The following is a 19,074-nucleotide window of genomic DNA, read 5'->3' on the forward strand; positions in this document are numbered from 1 at the left end:
GGACCTCATCCTAGATTCTCAAATCTCTCTAAGATCCTAAACTGATCCAAGTCTTGTGTGACCATTCTACGCTTTTGCTCAACTGGTTTACCAGCAAATTGAGCTTCGAACCGTTCTTCTTTCTCCGAACAAGTAAACCAATAGTTATAGTACAAAAGAAAGAGACCATCATTTTCGTAAGCCATTTCTTATAACCTACAGTAAGAAGAATAACAAGGAATTTAAATTCAGCAAAAAGAAGTGAAAAGCATCTATAATAGTTCATTTAGGATCTGTAAGAAAGAAATTTTGATTAAAAGCACTGTATAGAGTATAAAGAGAATGAAGAACTATAAACTCAACAAAAAAGGAAGTAATATGAACTCATAAGAATCCATGTAAATGCATAAAAGGAGAAAATCTAGTAATATAAATAAGCCTAAGACCATGGGTAGATTAATAATGAGGGATAATAATGAATAAAGATTCATATGCATTACTAGTATAAGTTGGACAGCATAGACTAAGCTTACACCCTATGATGATTGAAGAAAAACAGAAGTTTACTATATTTTAGGGAGCAACGCCTATTATAGTAAATCCATAGTTGATGATCTACAAGAGTAAAAAAAATAAATAAATATAATACATCAAGGGATCATGGAAGTTACATGAAAATGGATGATTTGCATAGGAAATCTTTAAGTTGGCATTGATCAACCTCAAAACAAGCCAAACATTATTAGAAAGAGAACTTCCTACACAAAACAAAGATTTTCACTTAAGAAAGCTTATGAACAATCTAAGTGTTAAAAAGTATAAAAATTTAGGAATTTCATAATGAAAGACCTAGGGGTGCTAATTCAAGCATTTTATCAAACACCTTATGTGCATTAGAACAATGGACTTTCCAAAAGTTGGATTTTTATCATTCCTAGCTCTACATGATGCAAGTTACTACAAGAGAGTAGTAAATCAAGCAAATGCATGGAGCATTGTTCAAATTTAGTAACTAAACCAGGAAACAAGTAAGATAAGAGAAATAATAGCAAGAGGATGGAAAGTGCAAGGAGGAAATGAAAATGATATTGGGGAAATATGAATTTTTTATTTAGAATGAGAATAAGTGAAAGAATCTTACCAAGAGATGGTTTGATCTTTAAAACTTGAGTTGCAAAGCCTTGGTGGTGTTTAGAGTGCTTTAGATTCGAGTTCCTCAAGCTTGGAGACCTATTGGAGTCCTTTGGAGTTGAAGACAAGAGAAGACAAGAGGCAAAAAGAAGAGAAAATGAGTCTTGGACTCGATTTTTAAACCCAACAAAGAAGGGTCGGATGTCCAGGTCATCTAGCCCAGAGCATCCGGGCCTCATCATCCAGATGGCCCAGGCTGGAAATCTAAGATTTTTTTTTTTAAAAAAATTTGGGTCCCTTTGATGTGGAGCCCACACCCATAAATACCTTCAATTACCTATCAAACAGAGAAAAAAACAATCATATTCAATCTCTCACATATTATTTTATTTTGATTTCCATCTTTTGTTTTCCCTATTTATGAGAGAAGTATAGGAATCATTTAAGTTACTAATGTAATATCGTGGATACTAATTATGGATTGAATGCTCTCTTCCATGTGAGACTACTAGTACACTAATGAGTGTCACACCCCCACCCTTCAACCTAGGAAAATGTGATGGGAATACCCCTGTATTCCACATCGACCTACAGGATCGACGCTTTGCTGTGTCATATACACTACCTGGGTTCTTATTCAAGACACAAGAACAAAAATCAGAGTTGCAGCGGAATAAATATGTAATAATCAATCCGAGTATAATAGGAATTCTAAATGATAATTTCAATATATAGATAACGATTTCATTTTCCAACTCATCAGCTTAATACCACATATAGTACATAATAATATCCAAGGAAAAGAAATAAAATCCCAAAGTTATCGGCTACAGTAATCCAAAATGTTAACCAATAAGAAAGAAGTAAAGTCCCAATTATAGGGCCCCTGGCCCGAGCTACGATACTTCATGAGCACACTCATCACATAGGTAGTCAGATGCATGCTCCATCTCTGGCTGACCACCCCAAGCCTCATAATCCTCACCACCCAGATAGGCTGAGTCAATCTCCACTAGACCCGCCATCCCTACATCCATATCTAAAAACAAAGGTTCTCGATGGATGAGCTTACACAAGCCCAGCGAGTGATCAAACCAACCACAATCATACAATAATAGGTACACCATCAATGCATGCTAAAGTATGCACATCACATATGATGCATGAATGTTTTTGTTTAATTTTTTCGCTCACAACAAGATTCTAAGTCGGGTCAAGTACTACAATAACACAGGCAGCATCATCGACAAATGCTACCATAAACGGATGACAATTAACAGTGCTATAAACGGATGACAAAGAACGGTGCCATAGAAATGGATGGTATTCCGACTATGTCGACCCCATGTTACCAAGGAAACCCGCGAGACCGGACTCACTCACCGAATTGTCTGTGAGCCCCCGATACAAACCCTGTCCTGGCGTCTACCGAAACATGGTCGATGACTTCTCGGTGGGCTACCCCGAAATATGGTCGGGACCCATGGGTTTGCCTGACACCTACACCCATGTCGGAAGGGTCGTAGTACTAGGTATGTTACATCCTAACCAACAAACAACTATCGAATGCACACACACACATATATATATATAATCTCATGCGTGTAGGTGTAGCTTGGAGATCGAGTCCATAGTGCCTTAGTCGGAGGCCAGCTATCCTCTCGTTTCTCCAGCTTACACCCATACTAAGTATCAATACGACAGGTGTGATGCCGAAGTAACAGTCAACCGGTCACCACTAGAATCAAATCCATCAATCAAACATTATAAAGAATTCCACATATAAAGTACCCTACACTGTCCACATTTCATTCTCATAAATAGTATCATGCATAACTAATCATATTCATCATGTTTAATATCCAGTCCTATCAATAGTCAAGATAAAGTTGCATCAACATACACAACACTCATACAAGTCAGTATGTACAACTGGTTTGATGCCTAATGATAAACACGTCGTAGAATAGTTCAAACGTTCGATCCAGTCACAAAGTCAAAGTATAGGTATCCTTAGCTCCCATATGATGCACGCTCCTCCCGTACATGTATGTTAGCCTAACATGTCAATATACAGGTGTACAACAGATGAGAAGGGGCATGGCCAAAGGTTTGGAGCCCAAACTCCAAATCAGTACAAATTGCACATGGCGGCTCATACATCAGTCGCCTATTGCATCAGCCGTCAGAGCCCGAGAATACAGTGATTGGCTTAGTTTGCTCCCAAATTTTGACCAATGGTCAAGGGGCCTTCAAGGTCAGTGTGAGGGGTATCAATGGCCTCCAGTGTAGCCATTAAACCAAAGAGTTTGACCCCAGATAGGGTCCAATAGGTTAGGATTTGATTCATAAACCCAAAATCTCCAAGATTGAAGGTCTACAATGGGGTCTCATAGCATCCAAGCCAAAGGGCTGGGGATGGTCTGTCCTAGGGTCTTAATTGATGCTCTAGGCATCCAATTAGATAGGTAAAACAGCTAGAGGTAAAAGCCCTTTGGTTTGCTATGAGATTGGATTGATTCCAATCGATTCCAAGTAGAGATTAATTAGGAATCGTTATAGGGTGAAGAGTTTAGCAAGTGTTTAGATAAAACAGCCAAGGGAGGACCTCCTATGGCTGGAATGGAGTCCAAGTCACTTCTCCCACGAATCCCAATCTCCAAGAGAGCTCACAATAGCAAGGGATGGGTTGTGTGAGCTTATGGGTAGCTCCAATGGAGGTTGGAACCTTTCTTTCCACTCCTTGTATCCCTTTTCTCCTTCTCCTTCCTCCTTCCTCTTCCTTAACTTGCTCTCCATGTTTTCAATCCTCTAAAGGGTTGTGAGATGAGTGAAATGAAGAGAGAGTAGGGTTTTGGCTGGGTTTAGCTAAGTGAGTTAGGATGTGTTTGGATTGGGACTAGTTTAGAGTCCAAAATGGGTTTGAGTCAAGGTAGAACCCAAATAGACCATAGGTTCATGGCCTTAGGGTTTAGATAAGTCATTTAGGTCCCAAATAGCCTAAAATAGGAAATGGTTAAGCCCCAGGCTAAGGTATGGTCAACCCAAGCAGATCTTAGTTTCACAGAGAAGCATTCTAACATCTGGCGGCTCATGCATCATCCACCAGTCATTTTGTTGTAAGAGCCGCCAGCCCCAAATGATAGCTTTGAAGGTCCTACAGGGTTAGGGCCTCTTGAGTGGTCCAAACAAGCGAGGTGGGTAATAATAGACATCAAATAAGAGGGTTGGCACACCCAATTTCCCAAGGGCATAATTAGAAATATAATAATGTAAAAAATGAACATACCTTCATTCCTCCAAGGAGGGTAGTCCCAGGGGAAGGTTGACATATGCAGAGTCATTGATGAACCTTCCTTGAACCCTATCGAGGAACTTCTCCTCAATAGGTTCGCCATCCGACATATTGAAGACCCTATAGGTTGGTTTCATTGTGATGTTGCAGAGGTCCCCAACATAATAGAGGTCCGCCCCTACACAAAATTTTAAATTAGTATAGGTTTGGTTATGGATGTAACAGTGAGAGTACTTGATTTAACCTTAAGAGGCTAATAGCCGCCATCCTGCAATAAGAAATGATCGTGGTACATGAGTCTAACCCATCCCCAGCATTATGAGGTATTTGAGGAGATTAAGAAAGAGGATAAATCAACTTGAGAGATCCAAAGTTGAAGCAAGAAGTCAGTTAAGACAATACCTAAAGTATAGGTTGGTTTCATGGTGATGTTGTAGAGGTCCCCAACATAATAGAGGTCCGCCCCTACACAAAATTTTAAATTAGTATAGGTTTGGTTACGGATGTAACAGTGAGAGTACTTGATTTAACCTTAAGAGGCTAATAGCCGCCATCCTGCAACAAGAAATGATCATGGTACATGAGTCTAACCCATCCCCAGCATTATGAGGTATTTGAGGAGATTAAGAAAGAGGATAAATCAACTTGAAAGATCCAAAGTTGAAGCAAGAAGTCAGTTAAGACAATACCTAAAGTATGTTGATGCCTGTGAATTTGGAGAAAGACAATATTTTCTTGATTTAGTAGAAGAAGTTAGGGACAAAATATTCGACATAAACTATAAGCTTTACATAAACAAAAGGAATCTTGAACGATTCACATTCTAGTATCATGAGATATATAAGTCAATTAAGAAGAAGAATTTTTGCATTGAGTATAATTATAGAAGTTGCAAAAGAAACACTAAAGGAAAGTGAGGAGTCATATAAAACATGTGAAGCCGGAGAACGAGCGAATAATTGTCAAGTGATGGAAGAACAATGGCAAATAATAATTTCGCATGACCAGGAGAAATACCACCTTGGGCTAGAACTTCAACACTTGGTCTTTTGAAGCTTTCAGGGAGTATCATAGTTAGAACAAGCTTCTTCCATGATTATTCTCACCTTACTCCTCCAAAACAATGGTTCTACCTCCTTTTGATCCTCATCCTCCTATGAACACACAGTCACGCTCAAATGTGGCCTCTACTCCAGAACCTAATGATGAAGGTCAACCAACAATGGACACTAATGCACCACCTATTCCTTCCGCCCATGAAGTTACCTCCATTGTGAGTAATATGTTGGATCAACAACAGCAGGGAATGGGGGGATTGCTACAAGATATGCAACAGTAGCAACAATAGTTCATGGCCTCAATTACAGCCCAATTACAAGCGATCATGCAAAACATGCATCCTCCACCTGTGAACCCTACTGCAAATGTTCCACCTAGAGCTGTAGCAGCTCCTCCAGAAATGGTAAATGATGCTACGCCTCGACTGATGGAGAGGTTCCTCAAGATTCAATCTCTCACTTTTGGTGGAATTTCCAGGGACCCTCTCCAATCGATGAAGTGGGTAAAATAGATGGAGAAGGACTTCGAGTTCCTAGGTTATACTGAAGCACAAAAGCTTCAATGTGCTAAGTATAAACTCCAACACAAGGTAGAAGCCTGGTGGCAAACCACTAGACCTATTTTGGCTGTTGCCCATCCCGAGATGACTTGGGATATTTTTAAAGAAGCATTTTTTGGGAACTATTTCCCAAGTTCTGTTAGAAGGAGGAAGGAAGTAGAGTTTATATAATTGACTCAAGGACCTAAATCAGTCCTAGAATACCAACAAACGTTCGAAGAACTCTTCTTATTTGCCCCTAAGCACCTGATGGCTGATGAAGCCAAAGCAAAGAAGTTAGAGGATGGTTTGAGACCTTCCCTCGGTGTTGTGATGGTAGTCCACAAGGCACATGGCTACTCTGAAGTTGTACAAATGGCCAAAGCGATAGAAGACAAGCAGAGAGATAATTTCATTGGGCAGCAAAGTTCAGGGAAGAGATCTATGTCATTTTCCGATCGAATATACGAAAAGTTCTCAAGGTGCCCATACTATAATTCATCTTCTTCGTAGTTTCGAAGAAGGGAAGTTGAATCGACAAGTCAGAATCCTAAACCAATGTATGCAAACTCAAAAGCTGGAGGAGCTTCAGCAGCATCAAACAGTCAGGAAAATAAGTGTTTTAATTATGACCAGACCGGCCACTTTGCAAGAGATTGCACCAGTTGGAAGCCTCCTATATATCTCCGACAACAACAAATAAGACAAAGTAACAAGGCTCAAGGTAGAGTGTATTTTGTGACCGCAGAAGAAGCCGAAGCAAGTTAGGGAGCAGTAACAGGTACTGTTCCTATCTATTCATCACCAGCATTTACATTATTTGACACGGGTGCTATGCATTCATTTGTATCTCCTTCCTTTGCAATAAAAGAAAGATCTTGTTCAAACCCAAAGGTGAAAGAGAATTCACTTTTGTTGGTGGCAAGAAGAATAAACCAAGAAGAATAATCATATCTACACTTCAGATGAAGAAGTTGCTTGATAAGAGATGTTAGGGATACCTTGTCTCAGTAAGGAACATTGAGGATGAGGTTAGGCCTTATAAATACACCAGCATAGGGAGGATGAAATTTTTCAGTTGCCAAGTATGACAATTTCGAGGACGAAATTTTTATAAGGAGGAGGAATGTGAAACCCACCTCTAAATCTGGTCTAATTCGAAATTGTGTAATGCCTAGTTCAAGTTCAACTACTATATATGCCCCCGCGATGTGGGCATTGTCTGTCTAGAAAATGGATCAATTCCCCGTCTTACTAACACCAAACTCTGAAGAAACATCTAATATAGCCCTTGTGGAATCCAAAGAAGCTCAAGCAAGCTCCCACACATTTCCCGTACGTGCGAGGAGTGTGGGACAGAGCACATAAAGAATCTGTCTATTTTAGATTTCGACCAATAGGTACAAATCCTCTCCAGTTATTAAAACCAAATTTCTATTTTTCGTAATCTGAGTCGATCGGCCGTGTTTATCGAACTACCACTATAGACCGGTCGTGCCAGCTCAATATTTAGTTTTACCCCGCGGGTTCCGCACGTTCTAATTTTGTTAAAAACCCCCGTGTCTTATATCATTATGATCCAAATCATGCATTTGCTAGCTCTTATGGCTCATAAGAACTTAAAATCACTTTTCAAGAACTCATTCTCTTTTTAGCTCTTAACCAAACATTCCCTAAGGGCCATTTATATAATGCATTTGCTAGCTCTTATGGCTCATTTCTTAGCCTTGTTAGAAACGAGATTTTGAAGAGGGAGAGAAGGAGCTAGAGAAGAAAGAGAGAGCTTGGATGCATGCAAGCTTGATCCCTACTACTAATCTACTCTAAACTCAGTGCTAATCAACTCTTAGTAAGAATCTAACCCTACACTATGTCATAATTCTGTTCTTGGACGTCCAAATCCTCCTACATGCTACTGTCCATGAGCTACCATAGCTCTTTCTTCCTTTTCCCTTCAACTTGATCCATTTCACTAAATAATCTTATGAATGCATGTGTAAATCTCTTTGATCTAACATACATTATGCCTATATTGGTCTAATGCTACAATTAATAAACCTTAGGCAAAGCTCTAACCCATTTCTCATGTTTTAAGTTCTATTTTGTTTCTCAAACCTCCTACATGATGTTGTCCATGAGCTACCATGGCTCAACCATCCATTTCTTCTTAAAATAACCTATTTTCCTATATAAATTCATTATTGCATGTATGATCATCTTGATCATACATGCATTAATTCCATATTAACCCAACCATGATCATACATGCATTAATTCCATATTAACCCAACCTTAATGCTAATGACCTTCCCTAAGCCATTTGTAAGGTTAGATCATGGTTTGGAGACCCAACCATGAAAATTCAGCAAAAATCTGGGTTCTGTCAGGGACCCGGATGTTCATGGTCGGACGTCCGGACCTTGATAGGGCCTAACCATCTAGACCCTTGCTGACTAGTGTTTTTACCTAGTTTGGGTTGTGTTTTGGATGCAAGCCCTGTGTAGCTTATTCTAACCAATTGCAATGTCTTACTAGAGGCTTCCTACTACCTTGAATTACCTCTTTGATTTGGGGAACTCTTCTATCTACTTGGCCCATTCCAAGGACTAAGGTGAGTTGAAGTTTGACTTAATTTCTTTGTTTCTCGTATATGTATGCTTGCATTTGTATGATCCTCATGGCATGCGTCATATACAACATTTAATTCATGTCTCTCACTTTATGAGTCATGCATCCTATTTTTAATCCTAGATTCCATTTATGATTAGTTAAAATATTGTTAGTACTATGTATTTATCATTGTTGTTGAATTTATGTATTATGAGGTGATGACCTCTTGTGGATGCTTTTGCCAAGAATGATAGTTATGAAATCAGAAGTATGTTATGGTTATTGTTTGGAAGTGTATTATGTCATGATGTTTATATAGCAATTCTTGTGTCCTTGAGTGGACGTGTATATGGAACACGGTACACTCTTGGATACAATATGTCATCATTTAATAAATGCATGGTTAGGTTGGAAACCCTAAGCTACAACCCTTACCAGCAAGGGCGTAGGCACTGGGTAATCAAGCTTCCACTTGAAGTCTTCAGGTATCTTTCCCCAAGTCATCTTCGGGTTTGTCCCTATTCTTACCCTTGACTACGACTTCGAGTTTCTTAAGTTTCTCCCTCATCTTCTTTTCTATTTCAGTCTTAGGGGGTTGTAGTGCATTAACCACAACATCTTGTTCTTCCTCAATTGCCAACCCAGTTGGTGCCCTGGATGCTGTTGGGGCAGCCCTAAGTTCTGGCTCTACAAAAGTTGGTGTTGTTTCTACTGTGACTGTCTTGGCATTGCTTGTAACATCTGTGTCATGAGCTGCCTCATTTCAACCATATCAGCCTACAACTGACCTACTAATGTTCTACCTGTGTCTCAAGTGAGTTGCTACTGGATGGATCCATGGTGTCTATTCTAGAAGATAGCCTGACTGGACTCTACCTTGAGAGGTTAAACGAGGAAAGGGAAATTCTGGAGCCTTGGGTGTATGGAGGAAGTGGGGAACGGAGCGGACTAACTCGGGCTAACCGGTTGCGATGGTGGATCCACGCAGGCATTAAGAAACTTTTCTAGTATGGAATCATGACTTACATAAGCAAGAAAGCTTATTTTAGGATATAAAGGACTTTCCTATTATATATATGAGTCTTTTTTATATATATGTATAGGGAAGCAGTTTTCTGTCCGGGAGTGTAGCCTACGCCAGCACTCCCATGTGTCTATCTCTCTCCTCCTTAGAACAAGGGGGCAGAGCTATCTTTTCATATGGGGAGGAGAGATAGACTTATGCCAGCACTCCCAGATAGAGTTCTTTTTCCCATATTTATATATATATATATATGTATAGTCATATATACATGGATATATATACAAACAGAGTCAGTTCATTTTACAACACATTGTTGACCTTTTGATTCCATCTTACTCAGGTAATTGATGGCATGGTTTCGTCTCGTATGAAACATCAGAATTCATGACAAGTTAGGAAAGATTCCTCTAGTCACGGAGACCAATACTCCCAAAGTGATTGGTGTAACCATACCATGAACCCTTTGTTGTTTAATGGTTTTGGGTCAAACTTGAATCATAACATGAGAACAAGCACAATGGCTCTATTGAGAATATCCCAATAGTTTACCCTACGCTAATGTAGAGTGCCATTCATTGTGGGACAATTAGAGCTCTCTCATTGACATGCTAAACTAGTTAGTGTGACTTTTTTTCAAGGGATAATCAGAGCTTCACTTTTGGTTTGCACAATATACTAGATAGACATATCCTTTTATCAATGTACTTTCATCGAGGGGTAAGCAGAGCTTTCTTATGATAGACACATCATATTAGGAGGGTTATTCCATTGAGAATCTCGATTTGAGCCTTAAACAAACTACAAAGTTAGCTTGTGGCGTATCCTAATCATATATGGTCTAATTTCCTGCAAGATGCATACAATAGGTAGGCTTAATAGGACATAAAAGGCCACCCTTGACAGAATCGATATACATATTGGTTATAGACACAAAGCAAGTCATGGGTATGTGATTCCTTTGATATACTTGGGGAGTAGATCAGTCAATCTCAGAATGGTCAACTAGTGCCTTTTTGAGTATTTGAACGTACTCCACAGCACACTAGTGACCACACTCGCTAGTGATTCTAAACCTGTAATGTAAAGATCAATGGTGTGTCTTTCTGCGAATTACCCATGACTACACATGGGGTCCAATGACTAACCATGGGGTTGAGTGTCTCCAATGTCGCGTGTGTGCATATGTCTGTGGTACAGGAAACGACTATCATCCAATCTCGGAGTACTTAGTATGATGTACCCCACCTCCTCGGTGGTAGAGGCACAACAAGGAGCACCCTCATCGTTTGATTTCACTTTGAACACTATACACGATGTAGATACAATAATGGGTTAGCCAAACATGTTATCATACAAACAATGCATAAGGGAGAATGTTCTTGCATTTAACAAGAGCATCTAGTGTAGAAAGTTTGACCATGATATTCCCTAACGGAGTTGCCATTGTGGGTACCGTGACCTCTGGGTGAACACGTACGTTCGATTCGCCCTAGGTATATGGGCGGGGACTAAAGAGTTGTTACTTAATTGAGGTCCCTTGGTGATGGGGGGTTTGGGATCATCTTATATGTACATACAAAATAAACGGAGTCGCCATTTAGGATTCAGACCTAGTACCCAATGGGTGGAAAGGGCTATGTGATTCCATATGGTCTGGTTAGTGAGTCCAGGTAAGTGGTCAGGTTACGAGAGTGGGAAGGTATTAGCAGCCCATCTCACCTAGTAAAACCGGTCTTTCTACTAGATGCTTGATTTCAAACATTCTCCCATAATGACATGTCCTATATCAATACATAAGGCTAATTTGATATGCATCAAGTATGTGAAAAGAAAATCAAACTAACTAATTGCAAATGAAAATACTAATCATGCATGATAAATTAAATTACTTTAATAAACAAATATTAAAATAAATTGAATATACTTAGAGGGATTAAAACATGCTACTTTTATGGATGAAACTTATTATGTACACTAATGCAAAATACTTTAATTATCTACATTATGCTAAAAATGGGAAGGTCATGCTTGGCGCGTCAGTTAAATGCTCACTTGCTGAATGCTTGGTTATGGGTTCAAGTCCTGGAAACAGCTTCTCTGGAAACATGGGTAAGGTTGCGTACAATTGACCCTCCCTAGACCCTACTTAATGCGGGAGCCTTTTGCATTGGGTATGGCTTTTTTTTGTGCTAAAAAAGGGAAAATAAGAAAATATACCTATACACAAAAAAAAATTTGAAAAAAAATGGAGTACTAATTGTCTCCCAGCTCAAGTGGAGACGGACGGTCGGCTCACTTTCCTTTTGTCGGACAAGGTGAGGGTATGAATAAGGATTTTGCTATTTAGATTTCAGGCAGAATAATGGCTGTAATAAAGGTTTAGTTACTCGAACTTTGGGCAGAGTAACGACTGACAATGGGACTTTCATTACTCGGATTTTGGGTAGAGTAATGGTAGGATAATGGCCTAATAGGACTTTCACTATTGGGATTTCGGGTAAAGTATGGCTGAACAATGGGAGTTTTTCTACTTGGACTTCGGGCAGAGTAACGACTGGAAATGAGACTTTCGCTACTTAAACTTTAGATAGAGTAATGGCTGGAAATAGGCTCAAATGTGGTCAATAATGATAAAAATTGGGATTCTAAATGATTCGGGTTACAGACAAGGTAGCGGGAGTATGGACTTCAAATGTGGATGGAAATGGCTCCAAAGAAGGCTCAAAATGGGGCTTTTGGCCATAAAAAGCAAGGGAAAAGGTAGGGAGAACACGAATCCCGAGGTAGGGGTCCTCCTCTTCAAAAAATGGGGGGAGACCCCTATTTATAGGGGTTCCTGATGTTGAACGGTGCCACGAATGTTCGATCGTGATGTCATGGTCTTGGCCTGGTTACGGTGTCCTGGTCACACTTTCATGGTATGGGAGGGACGTTTCTTTGGTTTTGTGATAGTTCTAACTTTCTTTAGGATTGGTCTAACTTCGAGTGAGGTGTCGATGATTGCACGTATTCTGTTATTGTAATCGTCGAGAGGGGTGGCAATTTCAATCGTCTACACTACCCCATCATTTAGTACTTAGATTTTTACAGTATATATAGATATGTTGTGAAAAACTCTGGTATTGTCTCTCATAATTGATCAACCCAGTAGTTGAGGTTTTCCATCTTCTATCTCCTTCTTTGCCAGTCTATGATCAAGATTTTGGCAAAATCCCAATTGAATATGGACGAGCTTACATTCAAAGGAATGCAAAGTTGTACATGTGTGTGGGACTCATTGCGAAAGGGTTAAGATCGCGTGGAAGCTTTGAGCTTGTGAAGTTTCAAGTAACGATCGAAACTCTAAGTTTCGTTATGAGATTTTGAATGGTTTTTTCCATCGGTTGCAACGATTCAAATTCGGTTCCGTTGAATCATACCCATGTTTCTAACAGCGGCTACTCCTTTACTTAGAATCAGAGACATCAGACCATTCCCTTCTTAGAAGATGCAAAAATATTGGTTGTTGGTGATGAATCCCATGGAGTTACAGTTATGCAAGAATGCAGAACCAAAAAAAAAAGAGTAGCAACAATGTTTTTGTCATGGCCCGTTTAGAGTTAAAATGTTCAATACCCATTTACGACCCGTTTAGCCCAATTAAACCTCAGAAACTAACAAACCGATTATAAACCATACCATGCCTACCCAATGTAAGCCCAATTAATTAAATGGGCGGTGACGATTCAAGGAGGAGAAATGGTAAAGCTCGATTAGACCCGACCGAACACAACCAGTTGACACCCCTACCTAAGCCCTTGACTCATAGACCCCTGCAAATAAAACGTTGGTTCCAATGCATTTTATGGCAAGAGCATTTAAGGATTTCTATAGCAAGTTTTTTTTATTTTTTTGGGCATGAAAAACCCTCAAGGGGGAAATTTCATTAAACCCAAGGGTATAGCAAGGATATATATTATTTTTTTAGGAGAAAGTTTTCTGTCTGGGAGTGTGGCCTATGCTAGCACTCCCATGAGTCTATCTCTCTCCTCCCCATTTGAAAAGACACCTCTGCCCCCTTGTTTTGAGGAGGAGAGAGATAGACACATGGGAGTGCTGGCGTAAGCTACACTCCCTGACAAAAATCTTCTTCCCCATTTTATTTTTGGGGTAATGCAGGGGTATGGCGAGTTACATGGGTTACATTGAATCGTTATCACCTCCAGTTCCTGCCCGTTCCAATTCCCTCCAATCCCTCACATAGGGGTGGAAATGGCACCTTACCCACTGTCCAAACACACTGTCTAAGATGGGGTAGGGTGGTCATTTCTACTCTTATATGAGGGATTAGAGGAAATTGAAGCGGGCAGCAAATTGGAGGTGATAAAAATTCAGATTACATTGCGCCTTATTAATTTTAGTCTAAAAATTTGACTAAAAAAAGAGGTAATTTTCACCGACTTGCTATCAACCACCAATTTTTGAGGAAATTGATGGATACAAAAATCAAATCCATATATACATCCAAATTGACTAGCACTGCACAAAAATCAAATCCATATATACATCCAAATTGACTAAAATTGCACAAAAATCAAATCCATATATACATTCAAATTGACTAGACCTGCTGGGGACGTACACTGCACGCCATGAAATAAATGGAAGGTGGACGTGACGTTGATGTATATATCCACTGGACCCCTTCAGCACGTACTTCCAAGTCAATGGGACTGCCTTATCACTTAAAACTGGTAAATGGCAACTTGTGATGGAAATACAACTCATCTTGTGATTAGGATGTCATGTGTCAGGTTTTGATTGGTTAATCAGTTTATGACAGGCACATTATGTTTGATAGTGCTAGAATAATGCTTAAGATAAGCAAGTGGAATGGATTTTACACACAAAAAAAATAAATAAATAAAGATGTGAGGTATGGAACCAAGTATTCAAAAGACAATGCATCTATGCAAGTAGGCAAATTGGAAAACTATTCAATGGGAAATAATTGAATCTTTATCTTCTCATGTTCCTACTCGGTATAGTTTGTCTGATTCCTCTCATAAGGGGTAGAAATTATCACCTTACCTCCTGCTCAGTATAGTTCCTTTGATTCCTCTCATAAGGGATAGAAATTATCACCTTACCCCCTATTGAACACACTACTCGAGTAGAGTCCACCCCTTCTTATTAGAGGTACTAAAGAACTATATCGGACAGAGAACCTGAGAGAATAATTTTCCAAAGTAATTGGATCATTTCAAGATTTTTTAGTTTCTCAACTCTTACTTCTGTCAGGTAGCCATGTAAACACATGCATCATTTGAATAAAATGAACTAATTGTATTGGCCAAAAAATATTTTCTTTTTTGATAGCGTAGACTTATGGTGACTATTGCATGAACATATTATCTTAGAGACTGACCACTTGAATGTCTAATTCAACCATACGATCTAGTATTAGACTCTCCCCTTGTACATTTCATGAATTAAAACATATTGTACTAAAACATCTAATTTCTCCACCAGTTTTCAGACGTTGGTCTCAACATTTGAAGGGATCATCTTTATTTCTTCATTGGGATAAAATCCCATGCACTATAATTTGTTCAAATGTTTGAAACACTAGACAAGCTCCTTCATTCCTAATGTAGTATCTTTTAAAGCCAATTCATCATGAGCAGTGGAGGATAATAGCATTGTCAAAGTTACATTCTATTGATTTCTTTACTTAAAAGAAAGGGTACCAAATATGCTAATTAAAAGAATTTCGATAAATTTTCAAGTTAATTTTAGAACACAAATTGTTGGTAGTGTTGCGTCAAGAAACCTCGGTTGGGTCCTCTAGGTGTGGAGACCTGCACAGAACAACAAACAGACAAGGGATATGAGAGCCGGCGGGATGCCGACGAGGGACTCTCCAATGCCTAAGTTAGGTCTCTTTAACAAACAAATGAAATAGTTTAGAGTTTCAAGAGTTCAATCTCCCCTTCTGTGGGGTGTTACCTTCCCATTTATTGGGTTTGATCCCTTTGGGGCATGGCATCAAGGTAGAGGTCCTGATGTAACCAATGATGGAACCCTCCTATCACAAGGTGTTTCTCTATTTATGATGTGGAGAGTCCCGTATGGAGAGCTTTTTATTGGCATGAGGTTCCCTATTTGTGTAGGAGCTCTCTTTGGCGGACATCACTAAATGCTCATAAATGTGATGGAGAGTTTGGAGAGTGGTTAATTTCTCTTGCTGGATCACCGTTTTGGACGACCGCTGATGTGGTTAGACTGTCTATAGAACGGCTACACCTAGTGAGAGGTGATGTTCTAGGATGTGTAGAGTTGGCGCTGATAGGCGGATTGACCTGATGGGTGCGCCAGCTTCTTCTTGCTTCCATGAGGGGACTTCTGGATTCATCAGTTGATCTTGGGTGCATATTTCTATTCCCGATAACCCAAGCCGACTGGCCTTGCCGATACCATGTGTCATGCTATTGTTGGGTGATCATTATATGGTATAGCATAAACCCTCCCGCTCCAACAAATTCCGTTGTGGTATATGTTGGAGTAGAACAGACTCAGGCACGCCTTGCTATTTTGTAGTATGTATTGGCCCCAGGTTCTTTTCTGGACCTTCTTGAGATTTGGGTGTTCCCCCATTGAGTGGTCTTGAGTTGTGCGCCCCCTTGTGGTACTTTCTAGCCCAGGGCTCGATTTTGGTAGTGCAGATTGTAACCGCCTCGTAACATAAAGCATAACGGTTATATCATTAAGGCAGGAGTGATAGTTCTTATTCCCTGTTTTTGCTCTTGCATGTATCCAAGTGTTGAATCTTTAGGGAGGCCTGACGTTTCACATGGAGTCACCACCCTCTTTAGTGAATCCTCATTAATGCCTTTTTTGAAAAAATGTGGCTATTTGAGGCATTCGAAGCATCATTATTGGAGGCTTACAATGGGAAACCGTTACTTTTATTTGGACAGTTATTCTTTCTGTAGTCTTCTCAGGTGTTGGTTTGTTTCTTCTATCTGGGTTGTTGTCTGCTTCTCATCTTAGCCGTTCCTTCTTCTTTATAAGGATGGCTCCTTCATCACCTAGTTTCATATCTTCATGTCTTCCTGTTTCTATAGACATCATGGAGTTTGCCGTCTCCTTTTGTGGCACCCATTGCTCTAACTTGGAATTCCTCATTCTGGAGTGGCACTATTTGAGACATTTGCTTGTCTGGGAGAGGGTGCTGTGTTTTACCTTCATGTATGTCTGCTATTCTTTCTCTAGGGGTTATTCCCCTATGATTTTTCTTTCGGACTTTATCTTTCAATGGCGAAGTAGTCTTGGATTTTATCTTCAGATGGCGCCTGGCGCGATAATCTATTGTTATGCCCAGGCTTGCGTCCTCCCCTAGTCGTTCCACGGTAGCTTCCGTGGATCACCTCTTTGGAGGGGGAGGAGTCGTGTGTCTGGGTCCTCTATCCTTGATGCCCTTCATGGTGATCATAGACACTCTAGGGAGCCCTAGGCTGCACTAGGAACTCTTGAGGAGCTGCCCTGGATGGTGATTCACTTAGGGGGTAGGACCTAGCCACGTGGTGGGGTTGGTTGATCGGGGCTATCACTATGGTTCCCGTGGGTGTTGGGTCAGCCGACGAATAGTCACATCTTCTCGTGGGAGGCCTAAACCTGGCCACTCTGAGTATCGAGCTTCCTGGAGTGCTGGAGTAAATGTGAGTGCATGTCGGGGGCACTGCTCGTGAAGATGATTGTAATTCTATTCACAATGCACGGCGTTCCCTCTCTTTGTCGGGCACATCTCTCTCTACAAGACTGGCGCCCAAGGTTTTCCAAGTTCAAGGACCTACTTGCTTAGGTTCTGGGGCTCTCAATCTTAACCATGCGGCAGCCAGTGCATTGGTAGGAGCAACTGGATTTTTTGCTTCATCTTCCCCGGTGGGTGAGCGACTTCCGTTCTTCAACAGGCTTCACACCTCTTTGTAATGTTTTATGGACCTGAGCCCCTTGGTAATTGTCACTGCCGTTTGGCGTAATAAAAAAGCTTCTTTCTTTATATCTTCTTTGTTGGCGATGCTTGCTTGTTTGTTGCCTTACTTCTTCTTGCCCGAGGTTGGGACTATCTTCAGAGTTTTTCTAGGATTTCTTCTTTCTTTTTTAACCTTTTGCTGGTTGGTGGGAGTAACTTCTTTCTCCCTTCTGGGAGCAGCTTCGTCTAGCGTTTGGAATTGTCGGTGCCTGAGTGCACTGCTTGTTTACTTTCATCGCCACTGCCTACTGAATGTAGAGTTGTGAATTTGCAAAGTGTTTTTAGCCTTTTCTAACCCTTCTTATCCCCTCCCCCCCGTAGTCTCAATCGAGTGGGAGAACGCTGTAGGCAAGTAATGGTTTGTTGGATGGCCCCTAAAATGCTTTTCTGAAAAGGCATCATTTCTGCAAGAGGGATTGTGCCCTAGGATGTCAACGTGTATCAGGGGACCGATCTCCTTTGTTCAGTAAAATTTTACCCCATCCACTCTCGTTCTGGCAGAGGAGGCTTTGTTTCTTTCTGTTAGGGTTATTGATTTATCTACATCATCTCCATTTGCCATTGTAAGCCTGGATTCTCTCAGCTAGATTTTGCTGATTCTCTGGCTCAGGTGCTCTTGGTTGTGGGGGATTTCCGCGGTGCCCTAGTTCTTGGTTGTTAGCCAAGGCTATCCGTAGCAGTTTGGGGTGTCCGGGGGGATCCATATTATTTCCTTGCTGTGGTTGGGGATTTCTCTCAGGCCCACTAGAGTCTGATTCATCGCCTTCCTCTGCATGGAGTTGGTTTTGTTGGCATTCATGATGATGAGTTTGGTTCCCTTGTTGGCCCGCGCCCTATAGAAGCATTTGCATCACTTCCTCCAGCCTTTCTCCTATGACAGTGAATTGTTTCTGCATCACCAGAGCATCAAGATCCATCCCCCATTGTGTTGAGGAATGATTTCCTCAAGATGGTCGTGACGGTTGTCACTATGGTTGGGGGAAACAATCGATGGTTGGGGATTTAGCTATAGGTCAGTTGTTTCTGAGTTGAGATTTTCATTTCTCAACTGTAGTCTGGTTCTTCTTCCATCAGTCTTGCTTGCCATAGTTTCCTCAAGGTTTTTCCTCTGTTTACTGAATCTCCGATCTTGGCCCCACGGTGGGTGCCAATCTGTTGATGCCGGGATCTTCCTTCCTTGGTTTGGTCCGGTCTAGTGCAATCCTACAAAATAATAGAACCATCAAATAGGGAGAGTTTGCACCCCTGGAGTGTATACCCAGGGGAGGTCTCTTTGATGCCTAAGTCAGATCTCAGGTTCAAACAGCAGTTACGGGGCCAGAGATGGAGGCTTTGGTTCCGGAGTCTCCCTTCCTCTTGTGGCAAGAAAAATTGTCTAATTCCTTCAATCCCCTTTCGCTCCTTTTGTTATCCGTTATATGTCT

The sequence above is a fragment of the Telopea speciosissima genome, chromosome 9 (genome assembly GCF_018873765.1).
Source record: "Telopea speciosissima isolate NSW1024214 ecotype Mountain lineage chromosome 9, Tspe_v1, whole genome shotgun sequence".
NCBI classification, from domain to species: domain Eukaryota; kingdom Viridiplantae; phylum Streptophyta; class Magnoliopsida; order Proteales; family Proteaceae; genus Telopea; species Telopea speciosissima.